The following is a 21,769-nucleotide window of genomic DNA, read 5'->3' on the forward strand; positions in this document are numbered from 1 at the left end:
AGAATACTAAATTCACTTAACTGAAAGGTATTAATACATTTTTTTTCTGTAAAATTTTCCTGGCTTTCGAATAAAAAGAAAAAAGTGCAATAAGTGTCATACTTTTTCAATTAGAGCTGGCATTAGTGAAAATGATATAAAAATATCCAAGTTGAATAACCCAAACTCATGAAAATAAGAAAAGGTAAGTGTATCATGTCAAAGAACGAAATATGCAGCTCTTCAAGACTAACAATCTGGATTATTAAAATGATGAGGTTAACTATTAGGATTTTCAAGAAATGAACGAAAAATCGATTAAAATTGTTTAATTTTCAGTAAATTACTTTGAAAAGGCTACTTAAACTCATTAGCTGAAACATGTGAGGGCATCACTCAATGCAAAATTTTCTCACCTTCCCAGTGGATCTAAAATATTTGAAATACAAAGTATACTTTTTGAGTTAGAGGTACTTTAAGATAAATAAGTTTTTAACAGAAAAAGTTTAATAACTTTGTAATGGTTGAGATTTAATGGTATGTGTAGAACGATTTTTTTCTCCAAATATGACAGTTAGTCATCCCTCGAGAGGTTCTTAACCATGAACCAAACACCCTGTATAGTAGTAGGTAGCATATATATCGGATCAATTTCACTTTAACCCCTTCATGCCCATATTGTTTGTGGACAACAACTTTTTTAAACAGCTGTAACTTTTGATTCAGGCAAGATTTGCTCACAAAAACAAGTAAAGCTAATAAATGTGACTATTGTCTTTCAGTTGAGTTGTAATAGTTACAAGGATTATCTCTAGAACTGAAGTTATTGCAATTAGTCTGATTGGATTCCAATGCAGCGGAACAGTTTACGTTAACGTTGAATTTTCATATACCTTCGTTATGTTGCAATATTATTTAAAACTGATAAAACTTATCTATTTAGACTGTCTTTGGCGACGTTTTTCACGCAATTGTAATTTTGTGAATATTCAAGGAGAATTGTATTGAGTATTGGAAGGTAAAAACAGCCTCTAGCACTACGAGGGAAGCATCTATCTTTATGAAAAAAAGTTTTTTGTGTTTCTTGACCCCACCGTTTTTAAGGAAACATAGTTTTGATACCCTACTTGCACCATAAAAAAGTAGTGCGGGGGTAAAATGCACCACAACAACGAGGCAGAAAGCACCGCAACAACGGCACAGAATGCTCGGTGAACAAGCAAGTAGTTTTGTTTTCTGATGAGTGCCATTAAATAGCCTTAGGTTATGCAATTAGTAGGTTTTCATAACAATTTTTCTGTTTTCGATTAAAGAATCAGCAAAATCAAAGAAGAGGGCATTTTGCCCCCGATAGAGCAGAGATATAAATTTAGCAAAAAGTGAATTATTTAGTAGATTTTTCATATATAGTGCGACAGAATAATGAACAGCGGTATAAATAGAACTGGAATGCACTGATATAATAGTACAAATTACATTTATAAGAGCTGGAAATCCTTGTTGCACGAGCCACGATATTAACGTGAGAAGAGCACGTTATTGTCTTTTGTTTATTTCTAGAGCTGCTATTGACGTACGGTTATCAAACCTTCACAAAGTATGTTTACTATGGCGGACTGGTGTTACCCTTTTCTAGAAATTTCCAGCAGTTTTCGATATACGCAAAGCATGCATTTTGCCCCGGGAGGGCGTTTTACCCCATCTTCCCCTATCTTTCCAGAACTAGTTTAAACAAACATTTGAATGAAAAACATTGACATCAATAACTTAATGTGGGTGAACATGCAGGTTATCAAAGTCACCCCGGAAAAAGAAAACGGACTTCAACTTGAAATCATTTTTGGAAAAATAGCTGTAAGCGGAAAATTTTAGGTAAAACTTTCCAATCTTGTTCTCCATACGTCAGTACATGGTTTAAAAATAATAAACTTGAAAAAAATGTGTTGCGTCTAAAAATATGTAATGATTACTTCGAAAAGTGTTCAATGTCACCCCGGTTTACAGTACTCTTGCACGGAACCTGATTCCTTCTGAGCCCTACCTTACGGCATTACTTCGAGAAGAGGTTTATTTATATGTGTACACCACTCACTATAATCCAACTTAGTAGTTAGTTCTTTCAGTAGGGTCCACACAACGTGGAAATATATGTATGGCAGTCAGCGATGCCAGATTTACAGACATGTCTGTATTTTACAGACTTTTGATGTCTCCTACAGACGTAGTCAGAGATCTACAGACTTTTAAAAGGGTAATAGTGTTTAGTAAAATTGCACTAGAATAACTGTTTTCGAATACGAGTGATTCCTTCACAATAGAATTCTCCTTTAAATCTATTTTTAAAGTAAAATTTTAGTGTAACTAGAATTTACACAACCATTTACAGACTTTTACAGACATTTTAGTTATTCTTCTACAGACATTTCAAAAAAAAACATGTGGCATCGCTGATGGCAGTAAAAAGATAGCTTTGGGTCGAGAATTAATGCTCTTCTCCTACGAGAACAATTTGGGCGGCAAACTTTAGATTGTCTAATTCACTGAGCCTTTCGGCTCCTTTGTGTCGCTTAGCACCACTTCCTCGTTGAGTTCCTGACTTGTACGCGAACTACTCGCCCTAGCCCACGACAATGGGCCTAACCAACTTCGACGGAAAATTCTTCCAACCAGGTGACGAGATCAGTCCGGCGATTCCGGTTGAGCAGGGCGTCCGGATTGCTGGGGCACCGACGACCCGCGACTGGTGGTGTCTCGTCGCGGTCTACTCAGTGTAGTCCCCGGCGGTGAATCTAGCTTATACTTATATGACGGAGAGTTTCCCGGCGAAAGAAGTTCTCCCGATAACGATTCTTCTTTGGTTTTTGATATATTCCTATTGGATCGACCGGTAAGGTGCCGTGGTCGGTCCGGTGATTACGGGTAGAGCGTGGCATCTGATTCGCAGGCATCCCGACAACTCATACTCGGTGCTTTGTCGCAGTCTATTCGACCAGTTCTCGGCGGTGTATCTAGCCTGCTCCTGCGGAGAGTTCCTTGGCGGTGATTGCTCCTTCGAAACCATTGCTCGTTGTTCATTAGGACATTTTCGCTGTAAGACGGCAATAATCTGCATCACCGCTCTTTTGCACGTGTTCCACGTGTTCACGTCGCTTGTCATTCTGTACGCTACATTATCCGGGTTTTTGTCCAGTCATCCCATTTTAAGTAGCTCTCTGAACATCGTTTCGAACCTCGGACATTCGAAGACCACATGCTCCAGTGTCTTCTCAACGTTCGCACACTCCGGGTACAATGGTGACGTTGAGTGCTCGAACCGATGAAGATATTTCCTGAAGTAGCCGTGGCCCGACAAGAGTGATGCCTGGTAGAAGGTCACCTTTCTGTGTTTTCTGTTGATTTACGTTGATAATTTTGGGATGAACCGATTGGTCCATCTTCCTTTCTCCGTATTGTTCCATTCCTGCTGCCACGTCGCCATCGAATCGATTTTTACCTTTACCTTCCTCACGTTTCTGGTATGTCTTCGATTGTAGTAATTGATATGCTCCGGCAGGGTGATGCAGATGTGGATCATCCCGGCGATAACACATACTGCCTCTGACGATATTGTTCTGCAGGCGCTTGCAACTCGTACCAGCCGGAACGTCCTGTTCAGCTTTTCGCAGTTCCGTTTGATTTTCAGCGCCGCACCCCAGGCAGGAACCCCATCTCTCTGTATCGATGATGAAACACTTCACGTGCCCTCCGACGATGATCTGAATCTGCTGAACCGCTTTGCAGTTGCTGCTGGTCAGCACATCCACATCCGTCTTGTGGTGAGCTATCTGCAGCTCGACCGTGTTCATCCAGTTCTTGATAGTGTCTACTGTCTCCATAACCGACACCTTTACTTCATCTAGTATTTCATCCATCACCGTTAGCGACACGTCGTCCGCGAAACTCACGATTTCCTGGGCAGCCGCAGTGTCAAGACCACATCGTACATACCGTTCTAAAGAGTTGGACAGATAAGGGAGCCCCGAGGAACGTCCGCTGTGACTCGCATTGACTTCTGCCTTTCGTTCGTCTCGTACAGCAGCACTCTACTCTGGAAGTAGCTCTTCAGGATCCGGCATGATCATTCTACACTGCGCTGCGGCGATGGCTTCCCAGCTGGCGTTGTTGAATGGATTCTTCACATCTATCGTAAATACAGCGCAGTATCGATCTCCTTCTCTAGCTTCCCTTTAGATACCTTCTCAGCACTACCGAGCATTGTCCGAATTAGTTCCAATGGCAATACGTCTTTGCAGAATCCGAACTACATCTTGGACAGTTCGCACTCACCCTCCGTGCGTTTTGTTAGCCTGTTAAGGATAATTCTTTCCAGGACTTTTCCGAGTGTGTCCAGCAAACACATAGGCCTATACGAGGCTGGATTGTCCGGTGACATCTCTGGCTTTGATAACAACACCAGCTTCTGTACCTTTCACATTGCGGGGAAATGTCTTCATCTAGACACTTCTGCAGCACAGCCCTGAACATGTCCGGATATGCCAGGATACAGCTTTCAGCGCCACGCTTGGTATTCTTTGATTTTAGTCGCATCGACGCTTCTTTGAACTCATCGTTGTCAAATGCCACTGATCTATGTTTGCTCATACTTCTTATCCGTACGGTGTCGATGACCAGATAATTGGATTGTGCTTCGGGAAGAGATCCTCACGATTATCTTTAGCTTACCCTGGCACATTTTAGCTGGCGTCGATGGGCGCTCATCTTCGCCATCACGATTCGTTACGCTTCCCCTAGGGATTGGAGTCTACTTCTCAGCACAGCTCCTTATGGCAAACTGGCTCGCTAAGTTGATATCCCGTTTTAAAGCGGTCTTAGCTTCCCGAAACGTCGCATGCGCTCCTCTCTCACTTTCCGATCATGCTCTCTGAGCCCGCCTTCTGGCTCTGAGACAAGTAGCATGAAACGTACTGGGCTACTGGAGCAAGAAGGTTTATATGGATTCCGCCCCGGAGCAGAAGAGCCACCGTTTCGCGCTCCCTCACGATAACGCGAACGAGACACCTTTTTCGGGGTTGTTCTCACCTGCTCTCTTATCATGCAACAATAAAGGCCCAAGGCCAGATAGAACCCAATTGAACTTGTTGAAGAATCTACTGGACTCTGCCAAGAGACGGTTGTTGAATTTATTTAACAAGTTTTTTTAGGGTAACATTGGTCCTCATGACTGGAGGCAAGTGAAGGTCATCGCCTCCCAAAAACCAGGAAAATCAACCTCAGACCATAACTCGTATCGACCGATTGAAATGCTGTCCTGTAGCAGGAATGAAATCGAAAGATGGGTAGGCATTCTATAGCGAATCAGTTATAAACTTTGAACGGAAAACTAGTATTAGGCAGGTGCATATGGAAATGACCGAAAGGAAATGTGAAGAATTTTTTTTTAGTTGGGCGGACATTATTGTTCCTAACCCAGTGCAATAAAGTGCTATAGGCTTTATTAGAAGGGTTTATTATTTCCTTAGGGAGGAAGAATCCAGTCTGTTTTTTCCAAGAGTTGTCTGTTGGTAACTAATACATTTTAGTGAACAACCCTAAATGTATTCAGCGTCACTTCGGTTATATACTTGTAATTACCATACCGTCTTCTTTCCTTTTAGATTCGATAGTTAAAATAGGTGACATTGTATGTTTCAAGCATCCTCACAGAGATAGAGAGAGAAGTTTACCAACCCGTTCGCCATTTGTCGACCAACGCGGTATACAAATCCAGATGGTAAGCCGCGAACGAAACGGAATATGAAATGATATAAACCGCAAACACGCTACTCGCTCCATACTGCACTCGAAACCTTGAATGCGGACCAACGTTATATGTAATTTATTTACGCAGCTATTTACGGTTTTTGCCTTTCTCAATAGAAAGGTATTGCAATTGCTCTGAAAACCAACTTTTTAACGGAGGCCCGGAGGGCCGAGTGACATATACCATTCGATTCAGTTCGTCGAGTTCGGCAAATGTCTGTGTGTGTGTATGTATGTGTGTGTGTATGTATGTGTGTGTGTATGTGCGTCTGTGTGTGTGTACGCGAACACAATCTCACTCACTTTTCTCAGAGATGGATGAACCGATTTTTACAAACTTAGTCCCAAATGAAAGGTGCAACGTTCCCATAGGCTGCTATTGAATTTCTAATGGATCCGACTTCCGGTTCCGGAATTACAGGGTGATGAGTACGATCACGCAGAAAACGTCGATTTTAAGAAATTCTGCAATGAATGTATAATGGTGAAAATTTTTCCAAAATGTGACCACAATTGCTTCGATTTGTAGTACTAGGTCATTAACAGCCATTCAAAGTCTCTTTGGTCACATTGGCCACCATCATCGGTTCCGGAAGCCCCGGCGGAAGTATCCAAATTCAGACTAACAGTCACATCGGTTTCTCGGAGGTGGCTAGACCGAATCAACCAAACTTAGTCTCAAATGAAAGATGTTGCTTCCCCGTAAATGGCTATTAAAATTTATCCCCAACCGACTTCCGGTTCCGGAGTTACGGGTTGTGGCGTGCGATCACATAGCAAATTGTGATTCAAACCGATACTCCGATGGAAGCAAAAAAGGTAAAAATTTCGCTAAAATGTCTCTCAAATAAATTAACTTTGCAGTTCTAGGTCACCGACGGCCAAACAAACTTTCGTTGACTACATTGACCACCATAGACGGTTCCGGAAGTGCCCGGGAAAAGCGGCCATCTTTCAAAATTTTCGAACTCACCTCAGTTTCCCTGAAATGGTTGGGCCGATTTTCACAAACTTAGTCCCAAATGATAGCTATATTATCCCCACAGATGTCTATAAAATTTCGTACGGATCGCTTATATGGGTCCGGAAATATAGACTAAATCGTCCGGTCACATATGAAATTCCCATATAAGCCGGAACTCAAATTTTTTTTTCCAAAGGGGGGACCCCATGAAATTTCAGAAATCGAATTCGTATTTTTGATGCCAAACATCTTTAAAATGCATGAAACGTCGAGATTTTATGTTATCTCGAAAAAATTTTTTTTTATAAAAATCGACTTTTTGGGACTTTGCCGATTTCGCACCTTTTTTCAGTTCAATATTACCATGGCTGTTTTTTGTTTTTCAAAATTTTAGAACTCGAATAATGATTTATTTTCCTGTATATAGTTGTCATGTGATGTATAATAATAAAATGTAATATATGCATTTAAAAGTTTTTAATGAATATAAACAACGCACACATCCTCGTGATTCATGATTGAGAAAGGCACAATTGCACCGCTAGGTGGATTAAAATAGGTTTTTTGTCAGGATTTTACTGCATGGCACGATATGCGATGATGTGATGTAACGACACGAAACGTTTGTGTGAGCCGTTTCATTTGGGCTGTCTGCCTACCAATAAGGGAAGTAAATATAGCAGAAATTGGACCAAACCCGATCATTATTTGCTTACAGCCATCTGATTCAGACGTACATTTTGCTTCGAAATAATTCCTAGGATATGCGTGCCACAAATTAGCTTACGGTCGTACTGTCTCATGACATATAAAATAGCCACCTACATCAGTTTGTGACGTTGTCAACGGCAGCTTACACAAAAAGCGTATGCTATTGTATAATCAAGTGGTGTCACGAATTCCAACGGACATTTTTGGTAGATTGTTGAAAATGTAGCGAATAGTTTTTTTTCAGAAGCACACTCGTAGACCACGAGCTTTCGAATCGATTTTGTTTTCTAAAAATCTGCTGCTCATAACCCAGCTTATTTCGACGCATTTGAGCTCGAAACTTTGTCAAACTGTAGTAGACTTTGTTGGTATCCAACGGGGGAGAAGCAATCGAAATGGTGAGTATGAAAGCAATTATGTGAAAAAATTCCCTCAAGTGGCAGGATTCGAACTTACAACCATTGGGATTCCGGCCCTATGCACAAACCATTATGCTATCCATGGGCTATGATGACGTCCCAGGAACAACATATGATTATCGCATTGACGATAGTGATTGTATCCGTGACTCTAGGAGCGAGGTCACACACAACTGCCATTGCCCTCCAAAACATTTGATCTATTTAATTTCCCTGCTAGACCGGGGGTTTTATTGTCATCTGCTGTCTGATTTTTAGCTCAGTACCTATCATACGTTGGTGGGTGAGAGAGCTAATGGAGACTGTCAATTTCGGATCCCTTGCCCAGTTGACAGAGGTATGACGGTAGCGAACCGCCGTTTGAATTCATTTTTTGGGCTCCGGCGTAAGCGCCAATACCGTATTTAATACTTTTTTTGTTGATACCCAACGAAATGGCGAGATAAACGAAAACAATTATGTGAAAAAAATCCTTCAGAGGCAGGATTCGAACCTACAACCCTTGGGACTTTTGCCCAATGCACAAACCCTTATCCTATCCATGGGATATGACGACGTCGCAGGAAGAAACATAATTCCATATCCACTTTTGAATAGTGCTAATAAGATTTGTAAACAGACTTTTGTTTAGCTGATTTCTCTTAATTTGTTATAATTTAAACCCAGAAAACGTTTGAAATTGATTCTACCAAGGGTGAAGATGTTGATTCATGTGTATTTTTTTTATGAAAATCAACTCGGCAGCGCAATAATGAGCGAAACAAGTTTGTTTACAAACATCTCTTTAGCCCTTTTGAAGTATTAATATTGAATTATTGCATTGGCGACAGTAATCGTATCAGTGGCTCTAAATTGAGACATACACAGTCGCTGTAACCACCCAACATATAATTTTCACATAATTGCTGTCGTTTAACTCAAAATTCTAAAATAAGGTATTGGCATCGATGTCAAAATCCGAAAACAAAAATTAATTGTGTAGTAACAGTGTTTCTTTATTGAGCTTCTGGAATCGGATTCTGAATAATTAGGCCTTTCCTACGGGAACTACGAACTACCATAAATGACGTAGAAGAGGGGTGGGCGTAGCGTAGTTGGTAAATCGATTGCCTTGTACGCAGCGCACCTGGGTTCGAGTCCCGACCCCGCACATAGGGTTAGAAATTTTTCATAAGAGATTTTTCTAACCCGAAGAGTCGAATGACCTTAAGGTTAAAACCTCTATAATCGAAACAAAAAAAAAATGCGTCGAAATGTCAAGCCGACGTCGGTTTCGAGCTCTTTTTATATCGTTCTTCAGTCGTTATAGCTCAATCCTCCACCAAGGAGTTCACCTATTAGTTTCCACAATACGAATTGGATTACAGTCGTTTGATGTTACTAAATGAGTTTCTCATTTTAGCGTCATCCAAATCGTCTAGTCGGTCAACTGGTGTAACATATCGATAAAATTTATTCGCAAACTTCTCCATAAAGAGTTCCCAGTTGATAGCTTTAGGAGTACTATGTGTCATTACATTTAAGATGATAATAACTATAACTATAACTTTACAGGTCAGATAGAGATGCTTCAGTTTCATTTGGTATCTGCTAACTACTCAACTCAAGCGCATCAGAGCCGCCCCAAATGATACGATGGGCATCATCGGAAGGATATGACTCGCTATGCGGCAACTATGTCGAGCAATAGATATACATCCTATTTAAGCACCCAAATGTCTGAATAACTGTGCTAGACGCAAATATCGCGAGTTGTGAGCTCTGATATGAGACATGCGCCAATCAGCCTTATATGCAAAAATGCATGCACGAGGCATTTCACAGTGATTCGTCATGCCTCCCTTCTTGCATGCAACTAAGATAGAAGTCAGTAACTTTAAAACGTAAAACATTCCGTTATCGATGTACGGTTCTTTAGCCAATGCTATGGAAGCTTTCTTCATAAGTCGAGATAAGGTACGTTAATACCGGAAATTGAAACTCTAACCACTGTTGATTAGAGAACTGTACATTTTTACTCCAACACAAATCGCACAACCAGATTACACTAAACAAGTTAGCTTGTAAATACGTACAGCGCACAGTGTTTTCAAACAGGCCAAAAGGTGATCGAAATTATTTCGACCTCGAGAAATCGATTTTTACCCTATAGTGTCTGTGGCAAAGTTTGTATATGAAATATTTCTCATTCTATAGAGATATTAGTTTGGTGATTAATCCTCCTAGAACTGAGATATGAATATATGATTAGTCATTCATGGACATTTAAAAAAAATAACGGGTGTTCAATAAAAAACGATATTTTTTCCATTCATGAAGTTAAAAAACAAAAAAAAAGTTCAATGATTTCAGTATTTTTTTTTATCAAAAACACAATGTATTCTCCAACAAAACGTCAATGAATATTGGAGAAGGGGCCCTGGCCGGCCGTACGACGCAACTTAGTCGCGATACTTTCACAAGAGCGCTGGACGGCATTGACATCCATCTTCCGGATACAATTCCAGATCCTGGCGGTCATCCGCTTCGTATCCTTGGCCCGCAAATTATTTTCGTACACTAGGGCATTAAGGGAGCTGAAAAATCCTCAATGGGACGGAACTGGGGCAAGTAGGTCGGGTTCCTTTCTTTCGGCACGTACGGTATCCTTTTCTGCTCAAGATACTGCAGCGTCTTCTTGGCGTAATGGGAAGATGCCTTGCCCGGCCAGAAGACGTACTTCCCATCCTCATGACCTTCCTTCAAGGGGAGGGGGGCGGTGGTATGCTGTTTCTTGTATACAAAACCTTATTTAAAATAGAGCGACTCTCATACTCTATGATGGGGCCAATCCAAAACTATATCCACCATTAAAGGGGGGGGGGGGGGGGGTTGGGAGAGGTAAGGAAAAGAAGTGTGAACAATGAAGAATTTGATACAGAGCAGTGAAGAACTGGAGAGGGAAGGGTTAGAGGTTTCGAGCTGAACAGGCAACTGACGTCCCTATCTCTACATACAGAGTTTGACAATAGGCAACATCAATTTTGTACCAAACAGCAGTTGCAGTAAGCAAAAGAAAACAATGCACACTTTCTTTGATTTGATACCAACAAAAGTGCTCCTCATTCGTATTTTGAACAAATTTAGTTTATTTTGTTATTGCTTGTGGCACTAAAAACTGGATTCTAACCGCACTGCGCACTTATCATTCCTCCATTAAATTCTTCTCATAGACCAGTTAGTTCGACTGGTCTGTCTATGAAAGTACCATCTCTATCACTTGAAATACATGTTTTTTGACAGTTCGCAGTTTTGAGATCACTCGCACTTTAAAAGTGCGGAGTCCAGGTTGGTGGGAAGTGCGCAATACAAACAATTCTCTTATGTTGACTACGATAATATGACGTCATGTTACCCTCTTGGAGTTGAAGCTTATAGCGTTTTCGTTTTTTCTTTGTGCTACACCGGTGTAGTACAAAGAAAGAAATAGACTGATTACACCCAAGTTTGAATGAGTGTGTCAAAACGCAAATTCCACAACTAGTTCAGTTATATGTTTTCTTGACGCGCAAAGATAGTTTCAAACAATTTTCTCCATAATGGAGAAATCATTGTTTTTACCTAAATTGTTCTCCACTGAGGAGAAATACAGAATTGCACAAAAAACTTGATTTGATCAAGATAGGTGCTTCTCTAGCAGTACTACAAGTTGCTTAATTTTTACCTTACGATCTTCAGTACACATCTCCTGCAAAGTTTTCAATAGTTTAATTGGGCTGAAAAGGTAGTCGAAGACAGTCCAAATTGGTAAGATTTATCAGTTTTCAAAAATATTTTAAAACAACAAAGGTATATCAACATTTAAATTGTCCACCGATAACTGAAAATGTCTCTGGCAGCACTGCTACAGTAGAATTCAATCGGAACAATTGCAATAATTTCAGCTCTATGGATTATTGTTGTAGCTGTTAGCACTCAAATAAAAGGTAATAGTCACAGTAATTACTCTTACTTGTTTTTGTGAGCAAATCCTGTCTAGTTCCAATATTATAGCTGTTTGAAAACGTCGTTGTTTATAAACAACATGGGCATGTAGGGAATGAAAATAAATCAATAGAAAAATGTTATAAAAAATAGAATAAACTAGATTGTGTCTAATTAATATTCAGGATGGAGTGAACTAAATGAATGACCGAAAAAATAATAAAATTATAACATATAATTAGCAAGGGACTGGAAGGTGAAGTATTTTTTCAAATATTAAGAGCCATAGTACTCAAGGGAGAGCAAGGATTTGAAGTAAGAAAGTTTAGAAAAGCGTGGAGTACGGTCAATGAACAAGCTTAGAGTTTCCCGGTTACTTAGCTTTTTGTCTTCTGCAGCGCAGGAGTCAGGATCTTTTGGCATTAAATGCGAATCACCTGAGTCTGCAACATGTCCGGACAAGCGTAAAGTCAATTTAATGACCTATGCTGTCGGCTCCGACAGCATAGGTCATTAAATTGACTTTACGCTTGTCCGGACATGCCGCAGACTCAGGTGATTCGCATTTTATGCCAAAAGATTCTGACTCCTGCGCTGCAGAAGACAAAAAGCTAAGTAACCGGGAAACTCTAAGCTTGTTCATTGACCGTACTCCACGCTTTTCTAAACTTTCTTACTTCAAATCCTTGCTCTCTCTTGAGTACTATGGCTCTTAATATTTGAAAAAATACTTCACCTTCCAGTCCCTTGCTAATTATATGTCGTTACAATATTAAAAAGGAAAAAGATTGACTCACTATAAGTCGTTAATAAAAAAGGAAAAAAAAATAAAATTATATAAAATGAAGAAACTGAATAAAATGTAAGAACTGAAAAAACAAAATACATAACATAACCACGAACAGAATAAAATAAATTTATGATACGAATAAAATAGATAAAATGAGCTCAAATGAACAAAACGAATAAAATGAATGCCGAACAAAAAAATGATGAAATTGAAATAATAAAATTACTCAATTATTTTAAATGGAAAAAATAAACAAAACGAATTTATTAGATAAAGCAAAAGAGTTAAACGAATTTGAGATCCTATGGTTCAGAAAGTTCTGAAATGTTTGTGAAAATCTCAATATTTGGAAAATGGCCAATTAATTTACAATGCATTTTCTAGTGATTTCATTCTTTTTTGTTTTCACCTTTTCGTTTTTATTTTCATTAACGGCGCCGTTTAACATCATTTGGTGTTTGAACTTTATTGATGGACCTTAATTACTCATCAGGAAACAGGGATGTTAAATTTGTTTCGGAATACCAATATATCCAATATATCCAATATCAATTAACAATAACTTTAATAATCCAATATATCCAATATCTTTAACGCGTAATTGGAATCAGTAAACTGAGATAAGGTCACATGTGCTTTCAAGCTCCCCGATCAGGAGAAAATACCTGACCCGAGCGCACTGTTTTCTGGTATCCATACCAAAATTTAGTATTAATTGATTATTATACCTCATTGTGGTATTAAACAGGTATTGAAAAAGTATTCTCCAATACCTTCTTAATACCTCGGTAAGATATAATACTTTATTTTAGTATTATTTATGTATTCCAGTGATTTTTGCAAACACCAAATTAATCTCTTATTGAATACTTTTAAACAGTGAATTTTGTGATTAGAAAGTTGAAAAATGTTTTATTATTATTCAGGTATTATAATAACTCGTTTCATTATACACTAGTTATTCGTGGAACATGTCTGTGTTAATATTTTTGGTATTTTACCTCTTGTGTAGAGCTTATAAACACCATAATGTGACATTCGGTCGTTGGTATGGAATTCCTGGATTTAGTATTCCGCATTTATTTTTTTCTGCTCCTTAAACAAAGAGCGACAAAGAGTAATAACTGTAAACAGTATTTATTTGCATTTAAGTAACTTGAAAGAAGTATGAAGTGTCTAGGCTATGTTGGCGATTATATTATTGTAGATATCACAAAAGCCATGCATTCAGTCAATTATGATGCAGTTTCGTTCCAGTCATCCGCACAGCTTCCGAAGAGTTTCATTCGGATTTCTTGTTCCGGACTAATGAAATAAAGAGTAGTAGGAAAAGGTTCAAACAACCACAATAAGGGATATATTTACCACTCTACAGTCAGAATAAATTGAACATAACGTTTTATAACACCCAAACGTTTCGACCGTTATAAAACGTGATGTAAAACACCAAATACCAGAATAAGTATTTAAATTCCTGGAAAAGCAAGTGGCCATTGAAAGTATCCCAGGGCATATAAACTGCTTTTGAGACATGAACATCCTTGAAATCACAAGTCTTATTTTTTGCAAATAAATGTTTATAATCCCATTGATCATGACGGCAAAAATGTAGTCGGATGAATTATCTGTCCAATATAAAAACTCTGATTGTAATGCTTGTTAATTTACGTGTATAATATGGAGCACTCAAACGAAACGTGTACTAAGTTATCCAACATCTGTCTACTAATTTTAGCATTAAAAGTTCAATTGAAGCGTTCTCAGCATAAGGCAAACATGGGCAACTGAAACCTTCGCTACACCCAAAACGAATCTTTGGGAGCGGAAATGCATCTGTTTTTTTCGCTCTTGATCTGTGAGCGAAAAGCTCCCAAATGATGCGTTAGTGTTCAACCAACCTCATATTTGTGCAATACAATATCGTACCCCATAGCTATACGCTGTTGGCTACACGGTGCAGAGATAATTTGAATGACACATACCAACGTCCCCATGCTGTCCTATTTGTGATCGCTCCTGCAATGATGAGAAGGTTATATAGCTCATTCGAATGACTACTATGTGTTATAGCCTAAGGTGTATGTAAATATGCGTTTTAGCGAGTAGATGTTTGCCGGTCCAGTCCTGATGCTACCAGTTTTTTTTCTAGTAAGGCACAGTTCCCAACACATACGTACAAACGGAATATTAATAAAAAGCGGGAAAATGATTCAAAGCAAAATGCGTCAATGACGATGCTTCAATGCCGGCGGCGGAGAGCCAAACGATATTATCTCATTCATCATTAGTGTGAAGCTTATATATGCCGTTTTACTACTCAACAAGTGTATGTCGTCATGGTACGGATAGTAAAGAAGTGTTTTAGCGAATATACGTTTGTCGGCTCTAATCTAGGTTTCTGTTAGTAGGATTTTTTTTACTAAAAGTTTCAGATCATGAGCTATTTATAGCAGCGGAGAAAAGATTGAGACAAAAAAATGCAGTTCAGCAGCAATGAAAATGGGATTGCTTGTGATGGACGGGTGGGGGGAATGTAAGGTGTAGAAGAAAGATACTGCTTGTGAGCGAGTGTGTGCCATCGTTTTTTTTTGTTAGTGTTGCGCTGATCTCGAACTGTGCGCGAACAGCTCGGTGCTCAAAAAGGATTGCTTTTGGGAATGAGATTGTGAGCCCACAAAAAAAGGAAATCTGAGCGCGCCATTTTCGGTGTACAAAATCGTAATAATTAAATGCCAAATAACTTGAAGTATACTCTTTATGCTTGAGCAGATTTTTTTGTTCAGCGATATTTTTACTAAAGTTTGTTGAAAAGCTGCTATAAGTTCACTTAATCTCAGAAAATTCGTCGAGATTTGATCCCCTTCGCCATGATTCATACACATGTCTGAACACAAGAAGATTCATACCATAATAATTGAAGTAATCGTAGCCACAAAAATAATGAACGGTTCATCGTACAGAAAGTTATCTGTAGTTGTTTACTACGGTATAAGCGGCAACCATGAATACTACATTTGACGTTCCTCAACCTTAACAATATATAGCTTTAAAATAATTGATCGGATTCGCATAAAAAATCAGATGAGTGATGCGTAATAATTAGTAACAAAACTAATAATATCTAATTACAACAATCTAATCAATACCGCAACCCGTTTATAACATTGAATAGGTTAATTTTGACCCTATTGGGGAGGGTGTCACACTATTTCATTAATTAATAATTTAATTTATTCAGCGTTTTTGCTGTGTTCCAATATAATTGTGAAAATGGCTTAAGAATGGGAAAATTCTTCTGCTAGAGCGCAGCGAAAACTCGAATCAAGTGCCCCAATTAAAAAACTACCATTTGAGCCAATGCGTTGAGCAAAGATGGCAGATGCTGCTCTAACCAAATACTTTAAATGGTTAGGGTGACAATAGAAACAGGGCAAAAATAGGCTCATTGCCCTACATGTTATTTTAAACATATTTTTAAAGAGAAATCAAGTGTCCCAATCTAAGCGTTTTCCGTTTGTTTGTTGTTTTTCAGAAATGCTCATAGTTCTTGCCTAGTCTAATACTTCCATGTAATTTTTTTTGGATTATTAGTGATCCCTATGAGCTACATAAAACTACAAAAAATATCGAATTTTTCATCATTTCACGGAGGAAAGGGAATAGAGTTTTTCAGTGTCCCCTATATATAAACGTTCAGTATATAATTAAACTAAATTGGAATTGATGTAGTTTTTGATTTTTGGTCACATGACTCTCCATAGTGCAACGTTTCGAAGAAATAATCCTTCATCTTCAGGGGTAAGTAGGGGTGGAACATAAATTAGTTAAAATTTTCCCATAATACAAATATTTTCAAATTTTGTCAGGACTACAAATATTTTTCTATTCAAGTGTCATGTAATATTAAGTTTGTTTCCGTGAGTGGCTCTGCTATGTACTAAAATAGAAAAACTATTTATAGGGAAACAGCAGATAACAATAGTTTTGTCTTGGCAGCCCTAAGTTTGCGCCGCTAAAACAACAAAAATGATCCATAAAAAATTGAAAAACGATCCATAAAAAAGTTGTCCATGTTCCATAAAACAAAACTGAAAATCCATTAAACAGTGTGAATGATCCATAAAAAGGGGTGATTTGATCCATAGATTATGTAAAATTGAACCATAAAATGGTCGCAAAAGAGCACTAAAATAGTAATAAAAGAGCAATTAAAATCAACTAATGCCCCATAAAAATATTGGAAATGTTCCATAAAATGATACATTTTGCGCCATAAATTTACTGACATTGATCCATAGAATATTAACAATGTACGTTAAAACACGTCGATATGTTCCATAATATCGATTAAAATGTTCCACGGTATTACAAAATGGAGCAATAAAATGTCAGAAAAAGTTCCATAAATTTGATAAAAATGTTTGCTAAATAATTTTTCTTGGTCGATAGAAGATGTAAAAATGAACATTAGAAATGATTCATATATCGAACGTTAAATTATGGTTCATGGATATTTACAAAACGATCCATAGGAAAAGAAAATGTAAAACGATCCATTAATATGCGCTTATGCGCCAGAAAAATTAAATTTAATGAATTCATGCGAAATTGTTGCTATTCGAACTAATAATAAAGTTTATTACATTTGGTTGTAATGCATACATTATAGTTAAACTTCAGCTTCCGTATCCCACTAGTCAGCTAACTGACCGTAGCTAAACTGAAATCATTATGGCAACTCTTTAAACGTCAGGGTATTTATGATATTAGAGCGCTGAGAGTTATTAGACCACTGATACAGGCTGGCATGAGTCGCAAATACTATCTGAATAACTATCTGAAGCGAAAACGAACACTTTATACACGAACACTGACTAATGTGGCTACGCCACATCGCTTTCTAGTGCACTGTCCGACTTCGCTGCCGCTCAGTCGGCTTTTAACTAGCTATAGCCCCTATGTTTAAGTAAACCGGGCAAACGAGAGGACCACAGGTTTGCTTGCAATTTCAGCTACGGGTTAATCAATGCCTCGTCCAACGGATCCTCAGCGGCTTTGCGCCGCTTCGGATCCTTGGCCTCGGATATGCGGCCAAGCCGCATCACACTAGCTCCCAGTATAAGCTCACTTGTTAAAACACTGGCACTGTTATGAGAATTGTTAAGCACAACTTATTTTTTCAGTTTACCATAAAATTTCGCATGAATTCATTAAATTTATTTTTTCTAGTTTATAAGCACATATTAATGGATCGTTTTACATTTTCTTTTCTTATGGATCGTTTTGTAAATATCCATGAGCCATAATTTAACGTCGATATATGAATCATTTCTAATGTTCATTTGTACATCTTCTATGGACAAAGAAAAATTATTTAGCAAACATTTTCATCAAATTTATGGAACTTTTTCTGACATTTTATTGCTCCATTTTGTAATACCGTGGAACATTTTTGTCGATATTATGGAACATATCGACGTGTTTTAATGTACATTATTAATATTTTATGGATCAATGTCAGTTAATTTTTGGCGCAAAATGTATCATTTTATGGAACATTTCCAATATTTTTATGGGGCATTAGTTGATTTTAATTGCTCTTTTATTACTATTTTAGTGCTCTTTTGCGACCATTTTATGGTTCAATTTTACATAATCTATGGATCAAATCACCCTTTTTTATGGATCATTCACACTGTTTTATGAATTTTCAGTTTTGTTTTATGGAACATGGACAACTTTTTTATGGATCGTTTTACAATTCTTTATGGATTATTTTAATTATTTTATATGCAAAAGTACATTTTCCCGTTTTGTCTTCCTAAAACTACACAATTACATCGCAAACATCAATTTAACTTGGACTATTTTCAAATATTTCAGATTAGTTCAAGATCTTATGACATAACTTGGAAATGGATAAAGAAATAGAAGGATAAATGTGAGTCGTAACCGTTGCCACGAACACGAAGGGAGAGAGCCCTTTCTGGACGTGTGGATGTGTAAGGAATGGTAGATGATGGTTCGTGCTGTGACATATTTTTGGTATATTAAGCGATACTCAGATGCCTTACATTCTTATTATAAATAATGCAAGTAGTAATTTTTACGCCATAACCAGTACAACAAAAATCTTACAAAAGAAGTCAAATTTTCACTACAATTTTGGGATTCAAAAATACAGATTCTCTCGCTGATGCTACGAGTACAACATGAATATGAATTATATAAGAAATCTATTTTATTACTACTAGGTGGATTACTTGATGATCTGTGTATTCATATACATCCCAATATCTTGATTTCTTGGGAAATACTTCCAAATAGCTTCTTATTTTTGCTGTGTATTTTTAGATAATGTACCCATAGATGCAATGAATGAAAACTCGATTTTTTACATTATGCAGCAGGCTACTCCCTTAAAAACTTTCATTTAAAAAAGAAAAATATCAAATATAGTTATATAGTTATAGAACCACAATGAGAGTTCAATTTTATTAGTTACTAGCTAATATCCATCGCGCGTTGCTGCGACTTTTATCGAAATAGAAGGAAAACACAATTTGTTCGGAAGCGCCATCTGGCGGGCAGATAATTCCCAACCAATAGCACACAAACGCGCTCCATAACAAACATCTACTATGTACAAATTTTTACAGCGATTCGTACCGTTTGGGAGTCTATAAATTATATACATACAAATATTGACTTTTATATAGATAGATAGATTAAATACAAATGCCTTTCAAGATTTTTTTTCACATTTCTTATATTTGAACCCTTTCATGCCCAACTTTTTTCTAGTGCATGTAGGGTTTCAAAACTATTTTTCCTTGAAAACGGTTGGGTCGCGAAACACGAAAAGTCTATTTTCATAAAGATAGGTGTTTCCATGGCAGTGCTAGAAGCTGGTCAATTTTTACCTTCTGATACTCAATACAATTCTCCTAGAATAATTATAATAGTCCAATTACTAGGAAAACGTAGCCAACAACAGTCTAAATTGATAAGTTTTATCAGTTTTCAATAATATTGCACCATAACGAAGATATATGAAAAAATCATTTTCCGTCGTCAACGTAAACTGTCCCTGGCAGCACTGCTCCATCGGAATCCAATCAGACCAATTGCAATAACTTCAGTTCTAGAGCTGATCCTTGTAACTGTTAATACTCAAATTAAAGGCAATAACCACATTAATAAGTCTTACTTGTTTTTGCGAGCAAATCTCGCCTCAAACAAAAGTTATAGCTGTTTAAAAACGTTGTTGTCCACAAACAACATGGACATCAATGGGTTAAATAAACTTCGCTTTCATCAAGTAACAATTCAATATAGCAAAATAATACAATGATATTGCAATTCCTATATTTATTGCTGTTATATGAATACCCGATTTTTGTTCTTCCAACCTCCATTCATGCAGATTTGTTTCCAGTAAAGGTGCGGTCCCCAAAATAAGACCTGGAGTATTTGCTTCTGCTGACACCCCCTCTAACGGGCCTATAAAAATGTGTGAACTGACAGCGGTTGGAGTTAGAACCTGACTCAGCATTGTGGTCAAGCAGAAACGGTATTAATCAGGTGGATGGGATCTACATCCAACAACATTCGGTAAATATTTACATTCAGGACGCTTTCCCAATACTGCCAAAGTACAGTTATTTTTTACTCATTCATATTATTATTATTTAGCATTGTTCGACTCGTTACTGCATTTACCTTATTCTAAACTAGTTCCGTGGTTTAGAGAAGTGTTACTTTCTCCCAGTCACCACAAACCTGCCGGATCCAATGCAAACACAAACACATGCCCTCTGACGAGTGGCGTTCCGTAGTCAGCGGCAAACAAAATATCTATTCGCTACAATATCCCTTTGTGAGCGAGTGGTTATGCTCTATTGATTTTTCCGACCAACACTCTCTTGGGCCTCTAAACTGAACTGAACTTAGGGAATTTCGAGGCTTTATTCCTTCTTTGCACTACGCTGTGTATATCCGACCATACGGATAGCACTCACTTATTCACTCAACCCTACGCTGAACGTTTGGCTCTTGTTGTGTTTAAACGGAAGGACTTTTATCTGCAGTGGAGAATCCTGCACCAGTGAAGCACTGTTGGCTGCCAAAAAATTGAATTACCACGGCAGGAAATCTCCGGGACGCTTCCGACTTCACTGGACCTGCTGGCGTCAGCGTTTGACCAATACCACCTCTGTGGTAGTAATTTTCTATCTGGAAGAGGCAAATGAGATTCACTTCGGTATTGGAACGAACTCGTCTTTTGTTCCGGGTAAATGTATCTACATCCGTAAAACTAGTTATGAGTCTATTTCAACGATCACGAACGGACAAATCAAAGCACACGATTTGCATAAACAAAGCGATCCTATACAGACATCATCTCCAACAGGTACGCAACATCGTGGCGCTTGTTTCTGCAAATCACAAACTTGCTTTAGTGTTATTTATAGCACTTTTGATTAAATTTTCACCACTCTTGGTACCGTACTCCGTTGAACTTTACGTCACGTTTCACATCTTTTCCTATCTTCCGGCGATCTGTTGACGTGTTTTCCTTGTGGGCAGGTTTGCCAATGCCAGATACTAGCGGAGATATACACACACAGAAGGGACGGCGAATCATCACACACACGCGAATGGAACTGTTTGATTGGTGCTTTGTCCAAATACTCGCAGCGACGCTTTTCCGCGGCAACAGTCGTGCATTAAAACAAATCTGATTTTCATGCGGCAAGTTTTCCTGGTTTGAATAGCGATTTTTCATCTATCGGCGAAGGGGGAAAGGGCCCAACACATCGGAGTGATACATCGAAGCGCGGAACCATCCGAACGGTTCGGTGAAAATTCTGCAACTGATTTTCAAAATACTGCAGCATTTTGCCAGTCGATTGAGAAACCAACTCTCTTTCGCGCAGAGTATGCTCGGAAAACGTGCACGGAGCGTACAGTAACTCACCAGGATGAGCGACGGATGATGGTGACATTCGGGGAAATGTTGGTGATGGGGTGAGGGTGGTTGCAGATTTTCCCACGGTCTCGCTCCGGTGTGCCGCATGGCGATTTTGTTTTCTTTAGTTTTCCTTCGCTTTCCTCGGCGATATAGAATGGCATAATAATTAT

Source organism: Topomyia yanbarensis, chromosome 2 (genome assembly GCF_030247195.1).
Source record: "Topomyia yanbarensis strain Yona2022 chromosome 2, ASM3024719v1, whole genome shotgun sequence".
In the NCBI taxonomy this organism is placed as follows: domain Eukaryota; kingdom Metazoa; phylum Arthropoda; class Insecta; order Diptera; family Culicidae; genus Topomyia; species Topomyia yanbarensis.